The sequence below is a fragment of the Triturus cristatus genome, chromosome 5_1 (assembly GCF_964204655.1).
Source record: "Triturus cristatus chromosome 5_1, aTriCri1.1, whole genome shotgun sequence".
NCBI lineage: Eukaryota > Metazoa > Chordata > Amphibia > Caudata > Salamandridae > Triturus > Triturus cristatus.
This window is the reverse complement of record NC_140587.1, coordinates 396,351,039-396,378,816: the sequence shown is the minus strand read 5'-3', so window position 1 is coordinate 396,378,816 and position 27,778 is coordinate 396,351,039.

Here is a 27,778-nt window from a genome sequence, read left to right as displayed (position 1 = left end):
AAAAAATGATTTTTCTTCAGACTAGCAGATTTGGTGTATTTATAAAGCAGGGTCACAGGGGGTTCCAAGAGATTCCCGATATCGGCTTCAAAGGGAGAATTGTTCCAAGCTGACACCTGTTGGGGAATACCAACGTCATCTGCGTTGATCAGTAGCCTATACCATATGGAGATCTCCTTTTTCAGATGCTGGATGTTTTTTAATGCAACTTCAACCTCTCCATTCCCCCTTAAATTTTCCTTTTCTGTTTCAAACCAGGATTTTAGTTGGATAAACTTAAATCTTGAAAACCCCGGACCAATTCTTGCTTTCAATACCTCCCAAGGATGTATGCCATTTTCATCCCCCAACTCAGACCAGATCTCGACCCCAGCTCTTTTAATTGGAAGAGCCAAACTGTCCTGGAGGCAGGGGGGGGTCCCCGGGGAGTCCCAAATCGGTGCCTGATCGGAGTAGTAGCCTATCCCACATCTAGAGCGAATGAAATACCAGACCTCCAAAGCATTTTTGATCACCTTCAACCTTACTCGTTTAAAGAATTTTGGTGAGCCAAACTTGTAGAGAAACCCTACTCTATTTCCACGGCATTCTGAGTTGACCAACTCCCCCAACAGCCTACCCCAAGAACATGCAGTCAGTTCTCCTAGAAGCATCCTAATGGCCTTAAACTGAAAGGCGACCAAATAGCACTGTATATCTGGAAGAGCCAATCCCCCTTTGGCTAGGCGACGTCTCAGTTTTTTCCAGGAGAGCCTCACACCTTTCTCACCCCAGATAAAGCTCCCGATTTTACTTTGCGCCTTCGAGATAGAGTGTTTAGGGAAACCTAGAGGTATTGCATTAAACAGGTAGGTTAATTTCGGGAGGATTGTCATTTTGACTAGATTCACCTTCCCAAAGATGGTCAAAGGGAGGTTCCTCCACCTTGCGAATAACTGATCAATTTCCTTTATTGTTTTTTCTATATTGATAGATGGTATTTTCTCAAGATCTTTTACGATGACAATACCGAGATATTTAAATTTATTGCTGGTGGCCCCACTCCACTGATCTATGTTCCAGCACATAACCTCCGTCTTCGTGGAGTTAGCTAAATATCCGGAGAGTGCCCCAAACTCTTCCAACAGAGCCCCAACCTTTGGCAGAATTATCTCGGGGTTATCTGTGTAGATAATTATATCGTCCGCATATAATGCAATTTTGGAACGATATTGCTGAGTCTTGAACGGGGTTATAGTCTCATCTAGTCTTATAGCCTGAGCGAGAGGCTCAATGTAAAGATCGAACAATAAAGGGGAGATAGGGCAGCTTTGCCTAGTCCCTCTTTGGATATTAAAACTAGGAGTAAGTTCACCATTGATCAGAATTTGAGCTGAGGCATCCTGATAGCACCTTTTCAGAGTGTGAATAAAAATTGGACCAAATCCCATCTCCTCCTGCACCTCCCAAAGATAGGCCCAACATACCCTGTCGAAAGCCTTGGCGGCATCTAACGCGACCACCGCCAAGGGTTCGAGTCTAGAGATCGCCAGATCAATGTTCCCAATAAGTAGCTGGGTTTGTTCCTGAATGTGTCTCCCAGTAATAAACCCTTTCTGATCTACATTGACCAATCCAGGGGCTAATTTTCCCAATCTCCCTGCCAAAATGCCCATGAAGATTTTATAATCTGCATTAAGCAGGGAGATTGGGCGATAAGAATCCGCTCTAGCTGGATCCTTCTCTGGCTTAAGGATCAGCCTCCCTCCATGAATTAGGGACAAGGCCTGTTGGGCTGTAAATTGAATGGAACAGGGAACCCAGAACCGGAATGACTTCCTCAGAGAGGGATTTATACACTTAATTTGGGAGGGCATCGATACCGGAGGCTTTACCATTTTTGGAGATCTTTATTTGGGTTCTTATTTCCTGCAGCGTAATTGGGGAATCAAGGAGATCTTTATTAGCCTGTGTTAGCATGGGGAGGGATTTTGAGCTTAGCCACCCGCGGATTTGTTGTTTAGAGGGGGATAAATTCTCCCCGTAGAGATCTGCAAATAGAGTGAGTATAGTGTTCTGGATGTCACCAGCATCTGTAGATCTATCCCCTCGGTTATTTATCACCAGCTCGGCTATGTCATTCTTCGAGCGTTCGGATCTCGCTTTCCACGCCAGAAGAGCCCCAGCCCTCTCTCCATACTCAAAGTTCTCCATTTTACTCTTTTCCCATTGCTTCTTACACTTCTCTTCTAGAATACCCCTATATCTTTGTCTTGCTTGTTCAAGTTCAAGTTCTACCTGCAACACCCCTTGTGCATCTGGAGATTTTAATAGCCTCAAATGCTCGACTTCTAGCAATCTGATCTTTTCTTCGTCCGCGCTGGAACGACAATATTATTTATCACCATTGAGTAGATGAGGTTATTACCGAAATTACCAAGTAGACCTGTGACTGTATCAGTAATGCTCTTTGTTGTGTTGATGTTCTATGTATCAATAAAAAGATGTTTGAAAAATAATAATAATATATATATATATATATATATATATAAAACAACATTACTTTTAATTAATTCTATATATCGCTCTTAATATTTATCAGTGCTTAATTTATAATCATCTTCTACTTTAGGTGAGAATTAATTTTTTAAAGCAACCTTGAGAAAAGTTATTACAATGGATTTCAATATATTTAAAAAAAAATAATTTATAATTACAAATTTTGTGCTGTAGTATTCTTTTATTTATAATTGAAGGTGGGGTGTTCTTCACTGTGAGGTACTGGCGTCTCTTAAGTATGCGTGATTTGAGTAGTAGCCCAATTGAGCGGTGCAATAGGTGAGGGAAAACACCCTGAGCCCTCTGAGTGGACCCCAAAAGGTCCAAAATTTCAATATATACGCTGTCCTACGCACACGCTATTTCTATCTCTACTTGCAATAAGTATACAGTAAGTTATACAGGTACAAAATAAAAGGACATAGTAAATTGAGCTCTTCAAATAATTGCAGTCATTTTTGGTGTTCTTGTGGTCTTTTATTCAAAGGATTTGCCCAGCCAACACGTGTTTCGTCGTGGGGAATTACCCACTTGACTTCTTCAGGGCTACAAAATATAATCATGTGTAAAGGATCAGTCAATCCAACACTACTGTAAAGTTGCACATGATATCGATCACCATTTTCACCGAATAGTGAACACCTTGTGACTGCCCAAGTTGACAGTTCCTATTGGAATACCATGTGATTCATAAATGCAGAATATGTTTAAAACGATCTGTGACACCCTTCTAGTGTTTTCTTTTGGTGGGGTCAAGGTGACATGCAGATATGTAATTCATCATGTGACAGATAGATCAAACTATTATATACAACAAGATCAGAGGCAGAGTTTTATATTGTCTCTATTATCAATGGAGCGGTATAGAGAATATATCGTGAATCAGTGCGGGGTGACCAGAGGGCGCAGGAAAAAGATCTTGTACTTCAAATTTCTCTTATTAAAGGTGAACATTAATGTTTATATTGGAATGTAACCATCTTGTGCTGATGGTGATATTAAAAGGACATAGAACAATGTACTACCTGTCTGGAAAGGTATAATTTCTTTTGCGTTCTAAGGAAAGGAATACAAGGTAATATTTCTGGAAGTATTTGATTCCCTATGTGAGTACCTTCATCAAATTCAGACACAGAAGAGGTGAGTAGTGCACTCACCTCCTCGCCGGCTCTACTTCCGTCCCGGCTGACTATGAGATGCTTCTCGTATTCTGTGCTGGTTATGTCTTCTGTCAATTATTCAATCTAGGTTGATAGAATATGTTACTGTTAGGTATACGGCCCCATATATCTTGTGTGGAATAATATCAGATTAGGCTGGTCCTCCTATTATAGAAGAGCCCGATTCTCACCTTAACTGTGGTCTCCGCGTATGGGGGGATCTCTATATCTTTCGATTCTCCCTCCATATAAAATAATGGCGTCCAGTTAGTTCCTCAATTTAGGACTCTGGTAATTAAAAAATCATGGTCAGTCAATATCCTGTGCATTAATCTATCCCATCCTTTCCTTTCCCCAATTCCCGGATTCCCAAACTGTGCTACTAACGATCCTATTTTAGCGAGTACGCACTCTGCTTCAATCGGCTTTGCGAGTTCCCGTGCGACCCGAAAGTATTTGTTTGATGTTCTTCCGGTCTATAAGAGTGGAATTGTACCAAACTCGCTAGAGCGCGAATCTACAGTGTACGTAGTCCGTGCTGGCAAACCGGAAGTGTATCTTCTATTTTCACTGAACCTGAATTAGCACTATGATCCGATTCAAAGGGCGGCCAGGTGAACAGGTACAAGGCAGATCCGTGTATACAGATATTTACCAAAACATATATAAAATGCATTACAACATATTAATACTGATGTTACATGTAGCCTGTTTCTAGCAGTTTCTAACACGTATCAATTGTCTCATACATCTCTATTATTCACTGAAAAAAAACATAGGTTTCAGAGACGTTATAGTTAGAAATTAGCATTTAAAAAAGCTTTGAAATTCACTGAAAAAAACATAGGTTTCAGAGACATTATAGTTAGAAATTAGCATTTAAAAAACCTTAGAAATTCACAGAAAAAAACATAGGTTTCCGGGGTGTTATAGTTAGCTGGCCATTTCACTCGTACAAAACCATAGAAATTCCTCCGTTATAGTTAGTTCTGCTAACTATAACTCACGCGCCCGCAATGCACTGCTTTAGAGCCAGAGAACCAGGTCAGCAGAGCTCTTTAGAGGGAGAGAACCAAGCCAGCAGAGCTGCTTTAGAGCCACAGAACCAGGTCAGCAGAGGTGCTCTAAAGGCAGAGAAATAGGTCAGTGTGGGGACCTCCCAGCGTAGTGTGCAGCGCTGGGGGTCCGACAGGCCTAGTTGCTAGTGGGCCACGTGGGACACATGGAGCAGGCAATGAGGGGACACGACACTGGTGGTATAGGTCTGGGCCGGAAGTCACGAGTGACCTCCGCCCGTTTATTTATAGTCTCTCTGGCCACGCCTGGCCAGAGAGTGTTACAATGTGTGTAGGTGCTTCCTGTAGTCCAAGCCTCTCTCGGCAACTAGACCGCTACATCCCATCCCAAATCAGTTCTTTTCTTTCCGACCCAACTGCACACTCCATGCAAACTCAGATAGCTGACTGTTCGGCTGTGGGTTAGGACGTAGATGGTATCTGTGTCGCACTGTCCCCGTGCCCCTGGTCGGGCTACCAGCTCCGGACTCACATGGTGTTTCTGTTAGGTTGCTTTCCTCCGTGCTCATCGTGGGCGGGGACCTCGGTCGCGGACTTACAGGGTGATCAACGCTCGAGTCCATGTTAGCCATGTCAGTACACGGAGTTCCTTCCACCCTCCGGCGATCTTCCTCTGCTTCCGGAACTTCCTTGAACCATGATATATTTCTGGTTACTACTTCGCCGTTCCGTTCCACCGTCACAGCGGTCCCTCTGACCTCTTGCACCAGCCATGACCCTGCCTCATAGGGTGTTCGGAACTTTCCCCCTGGTCTGCGATTTCTTATTAGCACACGGCACCCTGGCCTCAGAGTTCGCCTCTTCGCTCCTCTCCGTTGGCTGGCTCTGACATTGGTCATGGTTCTTCGGCGCTGAGTTGCAGACGCATCGTATGGTTCTTGCTCCCACGTTTCAGACACCGGAAAACTATCTCGCCGAGGTCCGGCCAACATCAACGACCACGGGGTCCTCTAAATCGTGCAATGTGGTGTGCTGCGATACTCTCGCAGGAATTTCTGTAGCACTACATCGGGGTCGGCTTGTTCCGCCATGGCTATGCGCAGAATCTTATTTAGTGTCCTCATGAACCGCTCTGCCGCGCCATTGGCTTGTGGCCATTGGGGGGTTATGCGATGGTGTTTTATTCCAAATCTCGCCAGGAATTCCTTGAAATCACTCCCTTGAAAGGGGGGTCCATTGTCAGTCTTGATTGATTCAGGCAGACCAAAGAGTGCAAATATTTTAGGAGCGCTGGGTCGAGGTGATTGGATGCCGTGGATGGTAGTACTTCCACACACGGGTATTTCGAGTAGCTATCCACCAGCACCGCGGTGACTCTCCTGTCCGGGAAGCATCCAAAGTCTAAGCTCACATTTGCCCACGGGGCAGGTGCGGGGTCTTCTGTGATTACTGGGGCCGGTGCCTCGGCAGTTCCAGTCAGTTGGCACGCTCGGCAGTTCCTGACTACTCGGTCCACGGCTTCTTCCAGCCCGGGGAACCACAGCTTTTCTCGCAGTCGGGACTTCATTCTGTTGGCTCCTTGGTGGCCTTCGTGGGCCAGGTTGGTGATTCTGTCTTGCAAGCTTTGCGGGATGATGATTTTTGATCCTCGCACTAAGATGCCGCTTTCTGGTTGCACTGAGTTCGTCTCGCACTCTCCATATCTTCCCGAGACGTGTTCTTTCCGCCTCGTTCCAGCCGTGCACATTGTTGAGAAAACCGTCCCACGCCCCTGTCCTTATGGTGTCTATCGTCTTCTTGAGGACCATGTCGGAGGCCATGTTTGCACTCACTTCCTCGCAAGACACTGCTTGTGGACACGCCCACTGGGACACCATGTTCACGAAGTCTTCGGTTTTCCGTTCCTGTGACATGTCTGCCCCTTCTTGCTGTCTTGGGTGGCGCGACAGGAAGTCTGCTGGGTTTTTGGCACCCGGCCGATATACCAACTCCATCTGGTATTGTTGAAGTTGTATCGCCCACCTTTCAATCCTCGGTGGGGGGTGTGGGGCCGTTCCTCGAAACAGGGGAAGGAGTGGTTGGTGGTCTGTCACTACCCGGAACGGGTGCCCACTGATGTACAAGTGAAAGTGGTTGCATGCCCACTTAATGGCGAGGGCCTCCCTCTCAATTTGTGAATATCTGGCTTCTGTTGCGGTTAAGGCCTTGCTGGCGAATGCCAGCGGCACCCACGTTCCTGGTTCTGTCTCTTGGGTTAGGACTGCTCCCAGTCCTACCGGGCTAGCATCTACGATCAATTCTGACTGCCGATTGGTGTCGAAGTATGCCATCGTCGTGCTGGCTAGCAACGCTGTCTTGATTTTCTGGAAGGCTTCCTCCTCTCTCCTGGACCATTGCCACCCGGCATCCTTCTTCGTTAGCTGGCGCAGCGGCTCAGCTATTGTTGCCAGATTCGGGATAAACCTCCCACAGTACGTGGCCATGCCCATGAAACTCCGTACTTCTGATGCAGTGGTCGGTGCTGGTGCTAGTTGGAGCGCTTCTGATTTTTTCGGGTCAACTTTTACCCCTTCTGGACCAAACACGTACCCGAAGAACTCAATGGACCGCTGGAAAAACTTGCACTTCTCCTTATGCAGGGTCACGCCATGTTCTGCTAACCGCTTCAACGTTGCCTTTAGTCGTCGGTGATGTTCCTCGAGTGTGGTAGAGTGTATTAGAATGTCGTCACTCACATTCATGACTCCTTGAAGCCCTGTTAGTACTTCTTTTACTGCATTTTGGAATATTTCTGCGGCGGATGAGATTCCAAAATTCAACCTCCGGTATCTTCTTAATCCTAGATGTGTCGAGAATGTGGTGATGTACCGACTGTCCTTGTCCAGTTTTAGCTGATGATACCCAGCATTCAAATCCAGTTTTGAAAACCACTGTGCGCCGTTGAGATCGGCTAGAATGTCATCAACTGTGGGTGTCAAGTGTCGTTCCCTCTTAATAGCTCGGTTAGGCATTCTCAAATCAATGCATATGCGGATCTTCCCTGGTTGGCGAGGTTTCTCCGCGATTACCATCGGGGACACCCATGGGGTCAGACCAGACACCTTCTCAATTACCCCTTGCTGTTCTAGCTTTTCCAGCTCTTGCTCGACCAGTGGGCGCAGGTGAAACGGTATTCTTCTGTGACGTAGGGCTATTGGTTTTACAGCTGTGTCAATATGTAACTTGACAGGAGGCCTTTTGATCGTACCTAGACCTTGGAACAACTGTGGGAACTGTGCTAGGATTTCTTCCGTTTGCGTTGTCTTGACGGCGTTGGCGAACGTGACTAACGACAGGTCTTCTGCCGTGTGACTTCCAATCAAGATATCCGCCTCTTTGTCTACCACGTGGAACGTGGTAGTGACTTCCTGGTCTTCCGACTGCACAGTCGCTGTTATTTTCCCTTTTAGCGGAAGTGGCACCTGACTTCCGTACGTGAGGAGTCTTACTTTGGACGGCATTAGCGGATGTTTCATCTTGAGCGCTCTGTAGTGTTGAGACCCCATAACATTCACAGAGGCCCCGGTGTCTATTAGGGCGGTGACTTGTGTCCCTGCGATCGAAACTTCGCATGTTGGTTGAGGGCGACGCTGTCTCTTCAAGTCACACACGAATGACACAAAATGGCACTCTTCCTCCTCCTCCTCGGACGAGGAGTTCTCGACATATCGTAGATATCCTGATCCGGCTCGTTGGGACGCTACCTGCGCCGGTTTGTCTAGTGTTAACTGCCTCACTTGCTTGTATGGCGCCTTTCTTCCTGTTGAACTTCTCACACGTGTCCCTCCTCTGCATACGCTTGCAAAATGGTTAAGAGTGCCACATTTGGTGCACGATTTCCCCCTCGCTGGACAGCTCTCTGGAGGGTGCTCTTCCTTCCCACAGTACCCACACGGAGGTCTCCGGGGTGTTCGGGTGGGCCATCTCCCTCGAGTTCCGCGTGCCACCGTTCGAAGTGCGTCAGCTCTCTCCGTCTTAACGGTGACCGTTGGTTCCGCAGCAGTGTGAAGGGCCGCCTCCATCGCAGACGCGCGGACATCAGACAGCTCATGTGACCTGGCCAGGATGAGTATGTCTTCTAGCGCAATGCGCGGTTGACGGAGTATGAGTGTCCTTAGCGTCTTGTTGCGACACCCTTGGATCAGTCGAGCCCTGGATTCCTTCACGTGGTCATCCTCGGTGCACGTGCTGGCCAATTCCCTAAGGCGGGCATGAAACGCGTCCATCGACTCCCCTTCCCTCTGCTTCGCCTGTCGCAGCTTGAACCTCTCATAGTCAGGGTTTAGCTGGGGATCGAAATGTGCGTTCAAAGCTCTGACCGCCGCGTCGTAGTCTGTTGCAGGCCCTGTATTTGGCAAGTGCGCAAACAGCTTGTAAATCTCGTCCCCTGCAAAGTGTAGCAGCAACGAGCGTTTTACCTTGTCATCCGTTTCTCTAGTGGCGATTAAATAGTTGTCGAGGCGGCCCAGCCATACCTTCCATCTCGGGTTGCCGTCGCAGGGTCAATCAGCTCGCTGAACGGAGGCAGGGCGCTTACTTGTGAATGCGTAGGTGTCACGACAGGCGCAGGTGCCACTGGCTGTCTGCTCGTGCTTGCCGCCTGATCCACCATTGTAGCTATGTGATGAACTGCTCCTCACGGCCTGCGTATGGGTGTGCTCCAACACAAGCGGGTACGCCACGTGCTACGCTGCGGCGAGACAGGCCAGCCTCACTCCACCGTGCTGCCACACCCGTGCCCAAAATCACCCTCTCCAAAGAAGGAATATGCTCGATAATGAGAGTCAACTGGGTGCAGAGACACGTCCTCAAAGGCCACGTCTCTCTTGCATGAGCCAATGCTTCATTATTGTGTCTCTCGCGCTCCGGGGAGGCACACAGACGCTCAGGATGCTGGGAGGAGCACACGCGGGATGCGCGGGGATCGGCACAAGCAGGAATGCGTGCGCGCACATACGGGCCTCAGATCACGTTCCAGTCGTGGAGCTCACCGTCAGGCAGGCGCCGCTCTCGTTGCGCGTGACACGCGCTGCCGGCATCAAAGGAGGCGCGGGACCATCAGCATGCAGTCGCTCCGTAGGAGCAGGCAGGCAGCTCACAGGCCCAGGACAGCAGGTCAGGTCAGTCGCGGGGCAGCACCCGCATCACCAGGGCAGCGATCGCTACGGCCAACGATCGACTCCCACAACGGGCCACAAAGTCACGGGGCCACGCCGGACAGGCGGTGCCCACCCTCGTCGCCAGTGTGGGGACCTCCCAGCGTAGTGTGCAGCGCTGGGGGTCCGACAGGCCTAGTTGCTAGTGGGCCACGTGGGACACATGGAGCAGGCAATGAGGGGACACGACACTGGTGGTATAGGTCTGGGCCGGAAGTCACGAGCGACCTCCGCCCGTTTATTTATAGTCTCTCTGGCCACGCCTGGCCAGAGAGTGTTACAATGTGTGTAGGTGCTTCCTGTAGTCCAAGCCTCTCTCGGCAACTAGACCGCTACAGTCAGCAGAGCTGCTTTAGAGGGAGAGGCCCAGGTCAGCAGAGCTGCTTTAGACCCGGAGAACCAGGTCAGCAGAGCTGCTCTAGAGCCAGAGAAACCAGGTCAGCAGAGCTGCTTTAGAGGGAGAGAACCAGGTCAGCAGAGCTGCTTTAGAGCCAGAGAACCAGGTCAGCAGAGCTGCTCTAGAGCCAGAGAACCAGGTCAGCAGAGCTGCTTTAGAGCCATAGAACCAGGTCAGCCGAGCTGCTTTGGAGCCAGAGAACCAGGTCAGCAGAGCTGCTCTAGAGCCTAAAAACCAGGTCAGCAGAGCTGCTCTAGAGCCAGAGAACCAGGTCAGCAGAGCTGCTGTAAAGCCAGAGAAACCAGGTCAGTAGAGCTGCTTTAGAGCGAGAGAACCAGGTCAGCAGAGCTGCTTTGGAGCCAAGGGACCAGGTCAGCAGAGCTGCTCTAGAGCTAGAGAACCAGGTCAGCAGAACTGCTTTAGAGCCATAGAACCGGGTCAGCAGAGCTGCTTTAGAGCCAGAGAACTCTCTACTACTCACTCTCTATTACTCACTCTCTACTACTACTCTCTACTACTCACTCTCTACTACTCACTCTCTACTACTCTCTACTACTCACTCTACTACTCTCGACCACTCACTCTCTACTACTCTACTATTCACTCTCTGCTACTCTCTCTACTACTCTCTCTCTACTACTCCCTCTCTACTACTCACTCTACTACTCTCTACTACTCACTCTACTACTCTTTACTACTCACTATCTACTACTCTCTCTCTACTACTCACTCTGTACTACTCTCTACTACTCACTCTACTACTCACTCTCGACTACTCACTCTCTAACACTTGCTCTCTACTACTCTCTACTACTCACTCTCCACTACTCACTCTCTACTACTCACTCTCTAGTACTCTCTACTACTCACTCTACTACTCACTCTCTACTACTCTACTACTCTCTACTATCTCTAGTACTCACTCTCTACTACTCTCTCTACTACTTGCTCTCTACTACTCGCTCTCTACTACTCTCTACTACTCAATCTACTACTCACTCTCTACTACTCCCTACTACTCACTCTCTACTACTCTCTACTACTCACTCTCCACTACTCTACTACTCCCTACTACTCTCTCTCTACTACTCACTCTCTACTACTCACTCTCTACTGCTCTCTACTACTCACTCTCTACTGCTCTACTACTCACTCTCTACAGCTCTCTCTCTACTACTCACTCTCTACTACTCACTCTCTACTACTCTCTACTATTCACTCTCTACTACTCTCTCTCTACTACTCTCTACTACTCACTCTACTACTCACTCTACTTATCACTCTCTACTACTCAATCTGTACTACTCTCTACTACTCACTCTCTACTACTCTCTCTACTACTCTCTACTACTCACTCTCTACTACTCTCTACTACTCTCTACTACTCTCTCTCTACTACTCACTCTCTACTACTCTCTACTACTCACTCTCTACTACTATTATTCACTCTTTTACTACTCTCTACTACTCACTCTCTACTACCCACTCTGTACTACTCTCTACTACTCACTCTCTACTACTCTCTACTACTCTCTCTCTACTACTCATTCTCTACTACTCACTCTACTCACTCTACTACTCTCTACTACCCACTCTCTCTACTACTCTCTACCACTCTCTACTAGTCACTCTCTACTCTCTATTACTCATCCTCTACTCTCTACCTCCCTACCTCTCTCTACCACTCTCTCTACTACTCTCTACCTCTCTACCTCTACCTCTCTACCGCTACCTCTCTACCTCTACACCTCTACCTCTACACCTCTACACCTCTACCTCTCTCTACCTCTCTCTACACGCACAGATATGCACATATATATATGCATATATATGCATATGCATTTATATACCAGGGAAGTCTGCTGCTGGTATTGAAAGTGCATGTTTCAGTCTGCATGTCAGAATTTTTTTAATGAAATAGAAGAGGATTTGAGAAGTCACTCAAAATGTGCCCTAATTTTTATTTCTGCAGCACTAATCATACTTTCTATGGCAAAATGAACCCCCTCATTTTGTTCCTTTTTAAATTAAATGTTTTAAGAGTTACCACTTTATTCCAACCAAGATGGCTTCAGGTGTGCCATACGTTTGTCATAAGTAGGACTGTTAGCGCTCTAGTTCTTCTTTGGAACACTCTGGGAAGCTGCAGTAGAACACAAAGGAATCAACTGACAGTCTCTGCCCTTTTTGGATGTACATGTTTTACTGAGAATGTCAGACTTCATTCTCACATGACTGAGAAAGATAATGTGAATTTACCGAAAATATGATCTCAGTTTAGCTTATAGATCACCTTCCAAACCTCTGTGGGAAAAGCATGAGAAAATAGTTTTCTCTCAAACATGATTGATGATATCCCAGCAGAAGGCTTTTTCACATGGTAAAATCACTATAGAATACACCACAATTCCTAAAATGAGTATGGTACCATCAACAAATGATTTATAATGTAACTAAAGTCTTAAAACCTTCTATTAACTGCAATGCTTTTTAATGAGGTGCTATCATGTATATTGGTCCCAAGATGGCTGCCAACACTTCTTGGATGAAGTGCTGACAGCCAATCAGATCTCACGATGAGATGTGTGGTTAGGCTCCGCCCAGATATATCCATGATTTTACTTTTGATTTTCTCAGCAACTACTGAACGGATTACGCCAAAAGGCACGAGTTTGAACCAAGGGCTACCTCTTTGCCAAATTTCGTGTAATTCCGTTCAGCAGTTCAGCCTGCAGCTGCGATTAATGGTTCCTATGGAAAGTTGCATGGGGAAAACACGTTTTGGGACCCCACGATGCATGGGGTGCACAATTTCTCTCGCATAGGGTGCGCGGTTCCTAACGCACTGGGTGCGCGACTCCAAGGAAAAAATTGTTACAAAAAAATAACAAAGTATTAAAAATAAAATTTCAAAAATATTTTAAAAAATATTTTACAAAATAGTTTAAAAAATAATTTCAATTTAAAAAAAATCATTAAAAACAAATAATATTTTTTAATTTTTAAAAGAATTAATTGAAAAAAAAACTTTTAAAAATGGTGAAAAACAATATTAAAAAAAAGATAATTAAGGGAATAGATACACTGGAATATAAAGATTTAGAAATCCTATGAAAATCATTAAACATCATAGCTTTAGAGATAAGTTATAGATAGGAATTAGCATTTAAAAAACCTTTGAAATTCACTTAAAAAACCATAGGTTTCAGGTATGTTATAGTTAGGAAATAGCATTTAAAAAACCTTTGAAATTCACTGAAAAAACCATTGGTTTCAGGCACGTTATAGTTAGGAATTAGCATTTAAAAAACCTTAGAAATTCACTGAAAAAAAACATAGGTTTCAGGGGCGTTATAGTTAGCTGGACATTTCCCTCATACAAAACTCTAGAAATTCCCCCGTTATAGTTAGTTCAGCTAACTATAACTCGCGCCCCCGCAATGCACTGCTGATGACGTCACATATTACATCACTCATGACATGGTCAGTGACATCACTGATGACATCATTGATGACATCTCAAATTACATCACTGATGACATCACTGATGACGTCATTCATGTGATCATTTGATGCTTCTTGTCACACCCTAATATAACCTTTGATACACCCACTCTAAATTACATACTGCCACTCTCAAAACCATAGACACTCCAACACCAATAAGTACATACCTCATCACAGAGTCTTACGTCTAAACTCCCATCCACTCACTCACCCGTACAGTCACTCATACTTATGGTCACTCAGTACAGGACTATCATATGAACTCATACATCTATATAGACACTCCCACACCGCTACTCGTCCATAGAGTTACTCACACACATACTCAGTCATGAAAGTAATTAATCATACTGCCATTTACTCACCTATACAGTTATACACACACAAAGTCAATTACTCATACAAATACTAGCACATTCTTATGGTCTTATACAATCAATGATACAAGCACACACTCATCCATACAGCCACTCACACTATCATCCACTCTCAGTTATAGTCATTTCTGTACTCCAACATACATATATACTGCCGTTCACATATGTAGTAAATTACACATGTACTAATGAATACATATTCACACACTAACACAACCATACAGATATTCACCCACCCATACAGTCCATTACAGACTTGGTGTTGAAACCATGCACCCAGTGAACCACCCACTGACACATCTATGCACAGAGTCACACACATCCCACCCACAAAAACACTCGGGTATCCATACAGATACTCAGACACTCAGACAACCAATCAATAACTTATATAGACATTCATGTACCTATTCACAAAACCATGCATCCGGTTACACACCAACAGACAGACGCATACAGTTATTCTCACAGTTTAGTCATTAACTCATGCATTCAATAAGATACATTTAATGACTCACTTATAGAGTCAGTCACGCACCTACAAAATCATCCATTCACACACTTATACACTCACTCATTCTTCAATATGCCTTTCCCTATATATAATAAACATATTTAAAGTTTATAGAAACACACAGACACTGGATGATGTCATCAGTGATGTCATCAGTGATGTCATTTGAGATGTCATCAGTGATGTCATCAGTGATGTCACTGACCATGTCATGAGTGATGTAATATGTGACGTCATCAGCAGTGCATTGCAGGGGCGCGAGTTATAGTTAGCTGAACTAACTATAACGGGGGGATTTCTAGGGTTTTGTACGAGGGAGATGTCCAGCTAACTATAATGCCCCTGAAACCTATGGTTTTTCAGTGTATATATATATACATACATATATAAACATATATATAATCTGGATATCTATATAAATACAAATATAAATGCATGCATACATATACATATACATATATGCATACATATGCATGTCATGTACATGAAAGTTTGAAAAACACTAATACAAGCAAAGCTAAAAAGCCACCTAATTACAAACAGAATTGCTTTAACTTAAACTAGGGCGAGACCTATTGCATTTTCAATGCTTGGTTACTTTAGTTCCATCAAGAAGGCATTCAGATGTGTCACACATTTGCCATAAATTCTGAATGTTAGCACTCTAGTTGCTCATTAGATCACTGTAGTAAAGCTACTGCTCACCAGGGAAGTCTGCTGCCGGTATTCAAAGTGCATATTTCAGTCTGCATGTCAGAATTTTTTAATGAAATAGAAGAGGATTTGAGAAGTCAAAATGTGCCTTAATTTTTCTTTCTACAGCACTAATCATAATTTCTATGGCAAAACGAACCCCCTCATTTTGTTCCTTTGCAAATTAAATGTTTTAAGTGTTACCACTTTATTCGAATCAAGATGGCTTCAGGTGTGCCATACTTTTGTCATAAGTAAGACTGTTAGCGCTCTAGTTGTTCTTTAGAACACTCTGGGACATTCTGTCATTGGGCTATGCTTGGGCTACATCTGGGTGATATTTGTGCTACATTTGGGCTCTTTTGTCTCTGGTGGCCATCTTGGGAGACTTATTTGTTATGAAGTTTCCTAATTTCCTCATTTACTACAGTCTCCTCAGTAGGAAATACTTTCAGTTTTTTACTTTGATTCCATCAAGAAAGCATTCAGATATGTCACACATTTGCCATAAATTCGGAATGTTAGCACTCTAGTTGCTTATTAGATCACTGTAGTAAACCTACTGCTCACCAGGGAAGTCTGCTGCTGGTATTGAAAGTGCATGTTTCAGTCTGCATGTTAGAATTGTTTATTGAAATAGAAGAGGATTTGAGAAGTCACTCAAAATGTGCCCTAATTTTTCCTTTTTCAGCACTAATCATAATTTCTATGGTAAAATGAACCCCCTCATTGTGTTCCCCTTAAATCAAACTACTCACTCTCGACTACTCACTCGCTACTACTCTCTACTACTCACTCTCTACTACTCACTCTCTACTACTCACTCTCTACTACTACTCTCTACTACTCACTCTCTACTACTCACTCTCTACTACTCTCTACTACTCACTCTACTACTCTCGACCACTCACTCTCTACTACTCTACTACTCACTCTCTACTACTCTCTCTACTACTCTCTCTCTACTACTCCCTCTCTACTACTCACTCTACTACTCTCTACTACTCACTCTCTACAACTCTCTCTACTATTCACTCTCTACTACTCACTCTCTACTACTCGCTCTCTACTGCTCTCTACTACTCACTCTCCACTACTCACTCTCCACTACTCACTCTCTACTACTCGCTCTCTACTACTCTCTACTACTCACTCTCTACTACTCACTCTCTACTACTCTACTACTCTCTACTACTTTCTACTGCTCACTCTCTACTACTCACTCTCTATTACTCTCTCTCTACTACTCACTCTGACCTACTCTCTACTACTCACTCTACTACTCACTCTCCACTACTCACTCGCAACTACTCGCTCTCTACTACTCTCTACTACTCACTCTACTACTCACTCTCTACTACTCTCTCTAGTACTTACTCTCTACTACTCTCTCTACTACTCACTCTCTACTACTCTCTATTACTCACTATCTACTACACACACTCTACTACTTGCTCTCTACTACTCGCTCTCTACTACTCTCTACTACTCACTCTACTACTCACTCTCTACTACTCCCTACTACTCACTCTCTACTACTCCACTACTCTCTACTACTCAATCTCTACTACTCACTCTCTACCACTCTACTACTCCCTACTACTCTCTCTCTACTACTCACTCTCTACTCTCCACTGCTCTCTACTACTCACTCTCTACTGCTCTCTCTCTCTACTACTCACTCTCTACTATTCACTCTCTACTACTCTCTACTATTCACTCTCTACTACTCTCTCTCTACTACTCTCTACTACTCTCTACTACTCACTCTACTACTCACTCTACTTCTCACTCTCTACTACTCTCTCTCTACTACTCTCTACTACTCACTGTACTACCCACTCTCTACTACTCTCTACTACTCTCTACTACTCTCTCTCTACTACTCACTCTCTACTACTCTCTACTACTCACTCACTCTCTACTACTCTCTATTACTCACTCTTCTACTACTTTCTACTACTCACTCTCTACTACCCACTCTCTACTACTCTCTACTACTCACTCTCTACTACTCTCTACTACTCTCTCTCTACTACTCACTCTCTACTACTCACTCTACTCACTATACTACTCTCTACTACTCACTCTCTGCTACTCTCTCTACTACTCTCTACCACTCTCTACTACTCACTCTCTACTCTCTATTACTCATCCTCTACTCTCTACTTCTCTACCTCTCTCTACCATTCTCTCTACTACTCTCTACCTCTCTACCTCTACCTCTCTACCGCTACCTCCCTACCTCTACACCTCTACACCTCTACACCTCTACCTCTCTCTACCTCTCTCTACACGCACACATATGCACATATATATATGCATATGCATTTATATATATATGTATGTGTATATATATATATATACATACATATATAAACATAAATATAATCTGCATATCTATATAAATACAAATATAAATGCATATACATATATGTATACATATGCATGCTATGTACATGAAAGTTTGAAAAACACTAATAAAAGCAAATCTAAAAAGCCACCTAATTACAAACAGAATTGCTTTAACTTAAACGAGGGCGAGACCTATTGCATTTTCAATGCTGGTTTACTTTGGTTCCATCAAGAAGGCATTCAGATGTGTCACACATTTGCCATACATTCTGAATGTTAGCACTCTAGTTGCTCATTAGATCACTGTAGTAAAGCTACTGCTCACCAGGGAAGTCTGCTGCTGGTATTGAAAGTGCATGTTTCAGTCTGCATGTCAGAATTTGTTTAATGAACTAGAAGAGGATTTGAGAAGTCACTCAAAAGGTGCCCTAATTTTTATTTCTGCAGCACTAATCATACTTTCTATGGCAAAATGAACCCCCTCATTTTGTTCCTTTTTAAATTAAATGTTTTAAGAGTTACCACTTTATTCCAACCAAGATGGCTTCAGGTGTGCCATATGTTTGTCATAAGTAGGACTGTTAGCGCTCTAGTTGTTCTTTAGAACACTCTGGGAAGCTGCAGTAGAACACAAAGGAATCAACTGACAGTCTCAGCTCTTTTTGGATGTACATGTTTTACTGAGAATGTCAGACTTCATTCTCACATGACTGAGAAAGATAATGTGAATTTACAGAAAATATGCTCTCAGTTTAGCTTAAAGATCACCTTCCAAACCTCTGTGGGAAAAGCATGAGAAAATAGTTTTCTCTCAAACATGATTCATGATATCCCAGCAGAAGGCTTTTTCACATGGTAAAATCACCTTAGAATACACCACCATTCCTAAAATGAGTATGGTACCATCAACACATGATTTATAATGTAACTAAAGTCTTAAAACCTTCTATTAACTGCAATGCTTTTTAATGAGGTGCTATCATGTATATTGGTCCCAAGATGGCTGCCAACACTTCTTGGATGAAGTGCTGACAGCCAATCAGATCTCACGATGAGATGTGTGGTTAGGCTCCGCCCAGATATATCTATGATTTTACTTTTGATTTTCTCAGCAACTACTAAACGGATTTACACCATTTAACCAAAAGGCACGAGTTTGAACCAAGGGCTACCTCTTTGCCATATTTCGTGTAATTCCGTTCAGCAGTTCGGCCTGCAGCTGCGATTATTGGTTCCTATGGAAAATTGAATGGGGAAAACATCTTTTGGGACCCCCCTTTTTTCTCGCCCCCCGCTTGACGAATCACCCAAGACTTTCAGGATAGGAGCGGACCGGAGCGCACCATCAGTTTTGAACATTTCACGACGATTCGTCAACCAGCGCCAAAGTTATTCCTAATAGAATGTTGCTGATTTCCTATGGATAATAGGTCCTAACTATAACTACCTACTGGCGACCGCCAGTAGGTAATAAACATTACAGGAGATTTACGACACCTTCCTTTCACAAATGTTGAGGTTTATATCTTCTCATATCTACTCATCACTGTGTTGTTTGTCTGAACCCATTCTGTCCCAGTATTGGTTCATGACCTTAGCTCTCTACATGGTGGTGTTCTTATTTCTCATGTCTGCAGACCTTGTTCAGCGGTCTGTCAGTTGTCGGTCTTATTCTAATCTTATTTCTCAGTCCCCCCAAAAATACTGCATCTCATGATCGGTGTTTAGGCCCCTCTCAACCGTTCTAAGGCGCATGATCCAAGTCGCCTCAGTGCATCTGAGTTTTAGTTCTCTGTTGCCCCCCCCTCGGGTTTTGTGCCACCTGATCAATTCCAAAGAAAGAGAATTGTTTGTAGGGACCCTGAGATGTGCAGGCTGCGGCATGTGTGGCCATAGGCTATCTATCGTCCGCCCGTTTCAGTGCCCTCGCATGCTCACTTATTCTTTCTTTTAGTGTGCTGATTGTACTGCCGACGTACATTTTATTGCACTTGCATTCAATCACATGTATCACAAATCTAGAGTTGCAATTCATGTTATATCGTATCGTGTAGTTACGTCTGTCATGTCCAGTGAAACTCTTCTTGTTATCCGCTGCCCATCTGCATATCCCACAAGACCCACATTTATGGAAACCCATTAAGTGTTTAGTGAGCCAATCCATCTTTCCTCTATCTTGTGGGATACTGGGGCTGAGAATGGTTTTCAAGGTCCTGCCTTTCCTGTATGTGATTTGGGGTCTATTTGTCGTGAATTCTTCCAGTGTCTTATCTCCAATTAGAACGTCCCAATGGCTGTTCATGCTTTTGATCAGTGATCTGGTCAGGCCATTGAAATTAGTTATGTCTGACCGGTTGTTGTGTGCTAGTGTTACTAGCTTTGTTTCTGAGTGTATCTGTCCTGGACAATGAGTTTGTCTCATGCGTGGGAGAAACAAAGAACAGATTTAAGATGAGGGGTTATGACCAACATGTAATCTCAAAGGCAGACCGCAGAATAAAGAACACAACCAGGACAGGGGTACCACCTTACTGCTTCTTTGCCTTTGTGCCCATGTCCATAATACGGGGCGAGTGCAGAGGCAAAGAGATTCCCTCATTTGCATGAGGGCACACCCCCATGCAAATGAGGGAATGCCTTCTCGAGATAGCACTGGTCCTACATGTGTGCCAGTGCTATCAGTAATACAGAAGGGGGCACACAAGTGTCTGTGCCCCTTCTGTACTACCAAGTTCCCTGGAAGCGCACAAAGTGGGCACACAGGACCATTGCATCCTCAGGGCACTTTGTGTAATACAGCCCCAGGTGTGATAATCTCTACACATCACAATTTTCACGAGGAACTATAGCAAATATTACAATGCCCTCTCCTAAGCGATGTCCACTAGTAGTTTAGATCTCTGTCATCAGGTAATTTCAGGAATTGCATCACATTTATCTTTCACAACCCTGTCAGTTAATTGGTAAAATTTAAGATGCGGTATTATGTTTGCCCTTTGTTGGAGTTTCTTCTGCAACTCTGGGCTCAATAGATATATCTTAGTGGATCTGAATAGCCACACAATTAACCGAAGACTTAAATCACATAAAAGGGGGTGCTCTTTAAGAAAGGGGATGTAAATTTTAACGCCCAAACACATTTACATTTAGGAGGGTCAAGTGGCAGGGAAGGGAGAAATACTGGTATCATATATTTTGCCAAAAACAGTAATGAAAAGGTTTGAGACACTAATCTCAGTTCTGTTAATTTATTTTCATATCAAGATAGTCATTACATAAAAAGGTTAGTTAATCAAGCAAGAGAATTAGCATAATCAGATCATAAGGAAAATATTACAAGTAGCTAACTATCCCTTTCAAGCAGACTGATATTAGGCCTGTCTCATTCAAAGTCCACAGCTAAGGAACTTATGTCTTTTAAAATGTTTTGAGACAAAAAGCACACAATTTTCTTGGCATGACATAACATAAATGGGCACTACTGAAATGCTACGTACACTACACCAATTATATCATTTAAAATAACGCATTCTTGAACATTATCTTTATTTGCTAACATTGCACATAATATGTTGCAAAAAATCTATTACTGCACAACACAAGAGAAAAACGATGAACTACTGTTGCACATAAATATCATCCACATGATAACTGAGGCTTAACTGAGTGGCCTTGCAATGTTACAGCATCAGAACTTCCTTTCCAGTGGAAGCTAGTGAACCTTTATTTTGTTACATGCAAGCAGAGACTAGGGTTTGCAGTTGAATTTAAATGATTTTCTAAACAGAATGAAAACATGAATGTGCAGGGCTCAGGCACACAAATAAACACACGCTCTTTTAAATGCTGCAGGCTGATGCAGCCTAGTCATTCCAACCTAAGCCAACCTAAATTAGGCTGTTAGAGTTATGCACACTGTCCAAGCAGGAACCACAATTCTATTCAGGGTCAGTAATATACACACTAAAAGTCAACCTGTGCTCACCCTCCCATAGCTTGGCACAGAGCAGTCAGGCTAAATTAAGAGGCAAAGTGTAAAGTATTTATGCAACAAGTAGCACAGTGAATACGCCAGAAAAAGACTCCACACCATGTTAGAAAAATAGACAATAATTCTATAAATGAACTAAGACCAAAATTACAAAAAACCAATAAGTAGAAGTCAAGCTATGAATTTTTAGAGAATAAAAGTGTTCTTAGTACTTAGAAGTAAGAAACGCCTATTGGGGTTATCTGGTCGTGCTGGACTGAGGCAAAGTCAAAAGTTCAGGCTGACCGCGATGCAGCATAGGCCGGATACAAGGAGCCACGCAGGCTCGCTGAACAAAGCACCCTGATACTGGTCACAACAGTCAGATGTGGGGTGCAGCTAAGCTATGCATCAGTGTCTGTCGTGCAGTCAAGGTGATGCGTCGATTTTCTTCATACAGTGTTGGCGATGGGTGGATACCGATGATGAAGCGTCGAAGTAGAGGTGCGCTGTTTCAGAGTGCGATGTGATGGGTTTCTCCATGCAGTCAAGGGGATGCCTTGATCTTCCCACACTGCTGTGGTGGCGATGTGTGATTCTGATGCATCAGTTTCTGGAGGTGATACGCTGGTTCTGAGTGAGATGCATCGGGTCCACTCCCGCAACATGGGCAATGCATTGGTTCTGCTGCAAGCAAGGCAAGGATGCATCAGTTCCACTGGAGCAAGCACCTTGGTCCACTTTCAATGGGCCAGGCACAGAAGCAGATTATGAGCTTTGATATCCCTAAGTTTCAGAAAACAGGAGGCAAGTCAACAAGCCCTTGGAGATCATTCTGGGTTTAAGGCAGAGTCCAGCTCTCCCTCATCAGGTCCAGAGAGCATCATGCAGCAGGGCAAACATAGCAGAAAGCATTCCTTCCGGGGCAGCAGTTCAGTAGTGTGGCTGTCCTTGTAGCAGCACATCAGTCCTTCTAACAGAGGTTCTTTACAGGTTTAGAAGTGTTTTCTTTGGTGGGGTCAAAGACCCAGTGCTTATACTCAGTGGTGCCTATAAAGTGGGGGTGACTTCAAAGAGGGGATTTTGAAGTGTGCAGAGGCCCTTTCTTCTTAGCCCTACCTCGGGCTCCCTACAGGGGTGTAATCAACCCTTTGAGTGGGGACAGGACACCGCCTATTTGGGTGTGTCAGCTCCTCCCTCTCATCCTGCCCAGGATGAGCCATCAGGATGCAGATAGGCACTAATACACACCTAACTTTCCTTTGTGTGTGGCTGTCTAGAGGGAATGCACAAAGTCAAGTTGTCACCCACCCCAGACATATATTAGAGACAGAATGCAGGTATACAGAGCTTTACGAGCAGAGAAACGTCTTCTTTATAAAAGTGGCATTTCTAAAATAGTAATGTCAAATACAAATTTACCAGTAATCATTACCATTCCAAATATATAAAACATGATAGGGCTTCTCCTTTCTAATCAGGAATTACATTTTATAGGTATATTAAGGAATTACCAATGTGAACCTATGAGAGGAGTAGGTCTCACAATAGTGAAAAACGAAATTAGGTGTTTTTCACTACCAGGACATGCAAAACATAAAAGTACATGTCCTACCTTTTACTTACACAGCACCCTATCCCATGGGCTACCTGGGACCTACCATAGGGGTGACGTTTGTGTATTAGAAGGGGAGTTTAGGACTAGGCAAAGGGTTTTAAATTCTAAGTAAAAAAAACAGAAACTGCACGCACAGGCCCTGAATTGGCAGGCCTGAGACATGTTTAAAGGGCTACTTGTGTCAGTGCTGCAGGCCCACTAGTAGCATTTCATTTACAGATCCTGGGTATATGTTATACCACTCTAAAAGGGACTTACAATTAAATTAAATATACCACTTGTGGTGAAACCAATGTTACCATGTTTAGGGGAGCAAATGCACTTTAGCACTGATCAGTAGTGGTAAAGTATTCTTAGTCCCAAGGCCAACAAAAAGATGGTCAGAAAAACAGGAGGCACAATATTTTTATTATGAAAATCTGCTCTCACAGGAATAATGTTTCAAGTTGTGGAGTGTCCTTTATACCAGGGCTAAAAGCTTTTTTGTTGGCAATAGGGACAAGGCATAAGGGCTTACTGACACAATTCAGGGGTACAGGGAATTCTCAAAATATTGCAATTAGTGTTCAGGCTTCATTGATGTTGGCAGATAGAAGTCACAAATGTCAGGAGTCTTAATGTTAATAATCTCTTGTTGCACGCAAATTGTTCTTGTGGAGTGGGCACCAAATGGATTGGTTAGGATGCTGAGTTTGGATTAACATGGAGGCAGACCTTTTGTCTGTTGTATCTCGAGCACTAGAAGCCATAGGATGATGTTTTCAACTATGTCAAGCTGTCATAACACCATCCTCAGCAAATAGAACACCAACATGAAATATGGAACCCTTGAGCAAATTTCAAAATTTAGAAATTACATAACTGACGGTAACAAAGGGGTTCTGAAACCATCCACAGGCCATGCTCCAGACATGCAATGGCATACAGACTCAGGCACTCACTGCTAGTCAATAGGATAGATATCTAAAGGACAGATCATGGGACAGTGTTCCATCACGATCAAGTTCAGTCCATCAAAGTACCTCATATATCCTCAATCCTGTCATGATGCAGATCTTGCATGAATGCTACTGGTTTGTTCCAGTTCAATTGGCTTTCAGGTCCTCTTGGCTCTCTTCTAGAGATGTCCTTCACACAGATATCAGCCAGCTGGGATGTGTGTTTGTCCTTTGGATCAGGCTATGTTTCTTTCCACTTCAAGTGGCATTGCTCCTCTTTGTCCAACCTGGGTGCAGCTTCAGTATCCTCTCCTCAGGATCTATGCCTCTTTTCAGACTTAATAAAAACACCAACTCCAGGTTATGGTATCTCTTCCCCTCTTAGATGGGACTGCATAGGACTAAGTAAAGTCATGATGATTCCAGTACTTATGCAGAACTGGGGGCATTGGAGGATAGCCAGGGCACAATCAAAAGACATGGCCCCTTCAAATCCATACCTGTGGCCAACCAGATCAGGGCCCAACCATGCTCCCTGATCCTATTGAAGGGCAACACATGGTCAAAGGGCTGTGGCATGGAAAGTGACAGACCAGCAATTCTAAATGAGGTTAAGCTGCTACAAGGAGATCTGGAGACAGGGCTCCCAGTTAGCCAAACAAGCTTCAAGCAGTGTTTCATTCCAGGCAGACTATCCGCCTCACAGTGTATTGTTTGTAAACTGGTAGAAGCTCAAAGGGGCAGAGACAAAGGCCAGATTGCTCCCACCAGTGTTGCATTGGATACCATGGATGAATCTATCACCTTTCCTATCTCTTTAAGGGATTGGTACTTAAATGGTAGTGCTGGTGTCAGCTCAAAATGTCCACTCAGACCACGTGTCATGTGTCAAAATGTGCATTTCAAATGTCTACTCCAAGCAAACCTTTAACATAATATTACATTTTTGTGCGCCAATTATTGTCAATTCTCACAGACATCCCATGAACTGTTGTGACCACGATATTTTCTGGAACTTTCAAGATTTTTCAAGTATGTGTTTCAGATTTACAGTTATTGAAATATCCACCGCGTGCCACTGCAATGCTAGTAGTCCATGGGCTTTTGCAACCTGTCATGCAGTAAATATCTTGTTTAGTTATCCAAATAGCCTTGCTTGAAATAATGTTTATATTTCTGAGGCTCTTACTCCTGGCCAAAGTATACTTAAACAGTTACTAATTTCCCACAATGGAGTCGAGGCTTATGAGGCCTTGTGGTGTGGGACTAGAGATCATAGGTGGACATGGTATGCTTCTCAAAGACAGAGATCTTTTTGCTAACCTATACCTTGATATTAATGAATTGATTAATATTGATTACAAATTGACAACTGTAGTACAGGATAGGAGCACTTTGCAGTGTCCTGCACAACAGAAAGACTCAAAATAATTGGAGGAATGGTATCATGGGGTTACAATGGTCCGCAGAACTCCCTAGAGGCCTCCATTGGGGTACATGGCTGGCTTGAACATTTTAAGAATGTGTACTCCTCCAGGCTAACTCCCCCAGAGATAAAGGCCCATTTGAGCTACTCCCAAGCCCCTGATAGTCACCCACAACTTGTGTTTGGTTCCAGAAGTGGATGCAGCTATAGTATGTCAGAAAGCTAATAAGGCTGCCGATCCTGGTCGGATTCCCGTGGACTTGTATCAAGCTGATTTAGAAGTATGGATGCCCATTTTTAACTGAATGATGTAACATCCCCAAATGTTGTTCCAAGATGCTGGTGTAATAGCCAGTGGCGGCTCGCACAGGGAATGCTGTGAGGCAGGGCGAGGTGGGGGGTAGTGGAGTTCGACATATGACAGGAAAGGTGAAAGTAAAGAAATAAATAACAAAAAACACTTAGCTTGCGCTCACCACATCGCCGAGATGGTGATACGGCAAGCACAAGGTAAGTGGTTTTATTTATTTACTTTAATCTTTCTCGTTGTATGTTGAACTCCACAACCTCTGCTTCCTACCCCGTCCCCCTCACCTCACCACCACACAGCGGTACCTGTACGAGCCACCACTGGTAATAGCACATTCGTTCGATGACACAATAAAAGTTAGTAGATCGATTCCTGGTAAATACTGGCCTATTTTGTTATTTGATGGTGCAGAGAAAATCTATGATCTGGATATTCTACAGTCTGGTTTTAGGAGGGTATTTGCACTGTTGATTAGGCAATGAGGCTCCACCTTATTTGCATAAAATATACACAACTGATGAAAGTCCCATTATACGTGACCATCATAACTCTGAAATCTGCCTTCAGTCTCATGGATTTAGATACATTGTGGCATACTCCAAAATCCCAAGGTCCTGATAGTGCCTTCTTAGCAGTTGTTAGAGGCTTACACAGCTGTACCATGGCAAGAATGCGCTATGGGCGAGACAAATGCACGGAGGCATTCTCTATTATGATTGGGGTACAACAAGGTTGTGTTCTTGCACCTACACTCTTTAGTTTATTCTTAAATGATGTGGGTACTTTTTCTTATCAATGTAAATCTTGACACCCCAAAGATCGGTAATGAAAAATGACCACACCTACTCTCTGTCGATGATACCTTGTTATTGTCCCAAACTGAAAAATATATGCAAGTCTGTTCAGTTGGGTTTTTAATTATTCACTATGAAAAACCTAACCTTAAAAGCTGCTAAAACAAAATATATGATTTTGAGCCCAAAGACTCACTTGTTGAACACCTTTGACATTTGTGGTAAGCATAAAGAAAGAGTGGGCTATTTAGGATTTCAGTCTGATTCAAGGCTGATGTAGGTGAGGTAAAGAGAGAAAGCCAGTACCTTACTGAAACAAGGTGATTCTGCAATACTAAGATTTTAGAGATAGGATTGGAGGTCAACCTAATACTACCATATCACATGTCTATAAAATGAAGGCTGTCACAGTTGCACTAAATGGAGCACAGCTTTGGGGAGTGGAGAACAACTTCTTAAGAACACTTTTCAGATTAGGTCAAGTTACTGCCTTCATTCCCCTTTAACTTGAGTGTGGTAATAATTCAGTTACCGATTAAAATGCATTAGGTCCCTTCCTATACTGGATGAGGCTGCATATGAACCCACATGCTGAAGTGTATAGTTAATGCAAAAACAACAATTGATGGACAGAATGCAGAACTATGTCATACATTCACCCCAGTACAGAGATCTGGGCCTAACTCCATTGTTGTTTTGCTCACCTTGCCATTACAGTTTGAACCCAGCCATATGCAAATCAGTATTGACCCTGTGCCCAATGGGAACAGTCTAGCCCGAACTGCCAGGCCAGATCCTCCCTGGACTGGAAACAAGCAGCCTAAGACCGGTTTCGGGGTTTCACCCATCATCAGCCAGGATAGCTTGACTCCAGTTGCATGGAGAGCACGGGATCCACGTCTGGGCATACCCGTCCCAATCAGGGTGACAAATGCAAAAACAACAATTGATGGACAGAATGTAATCAATG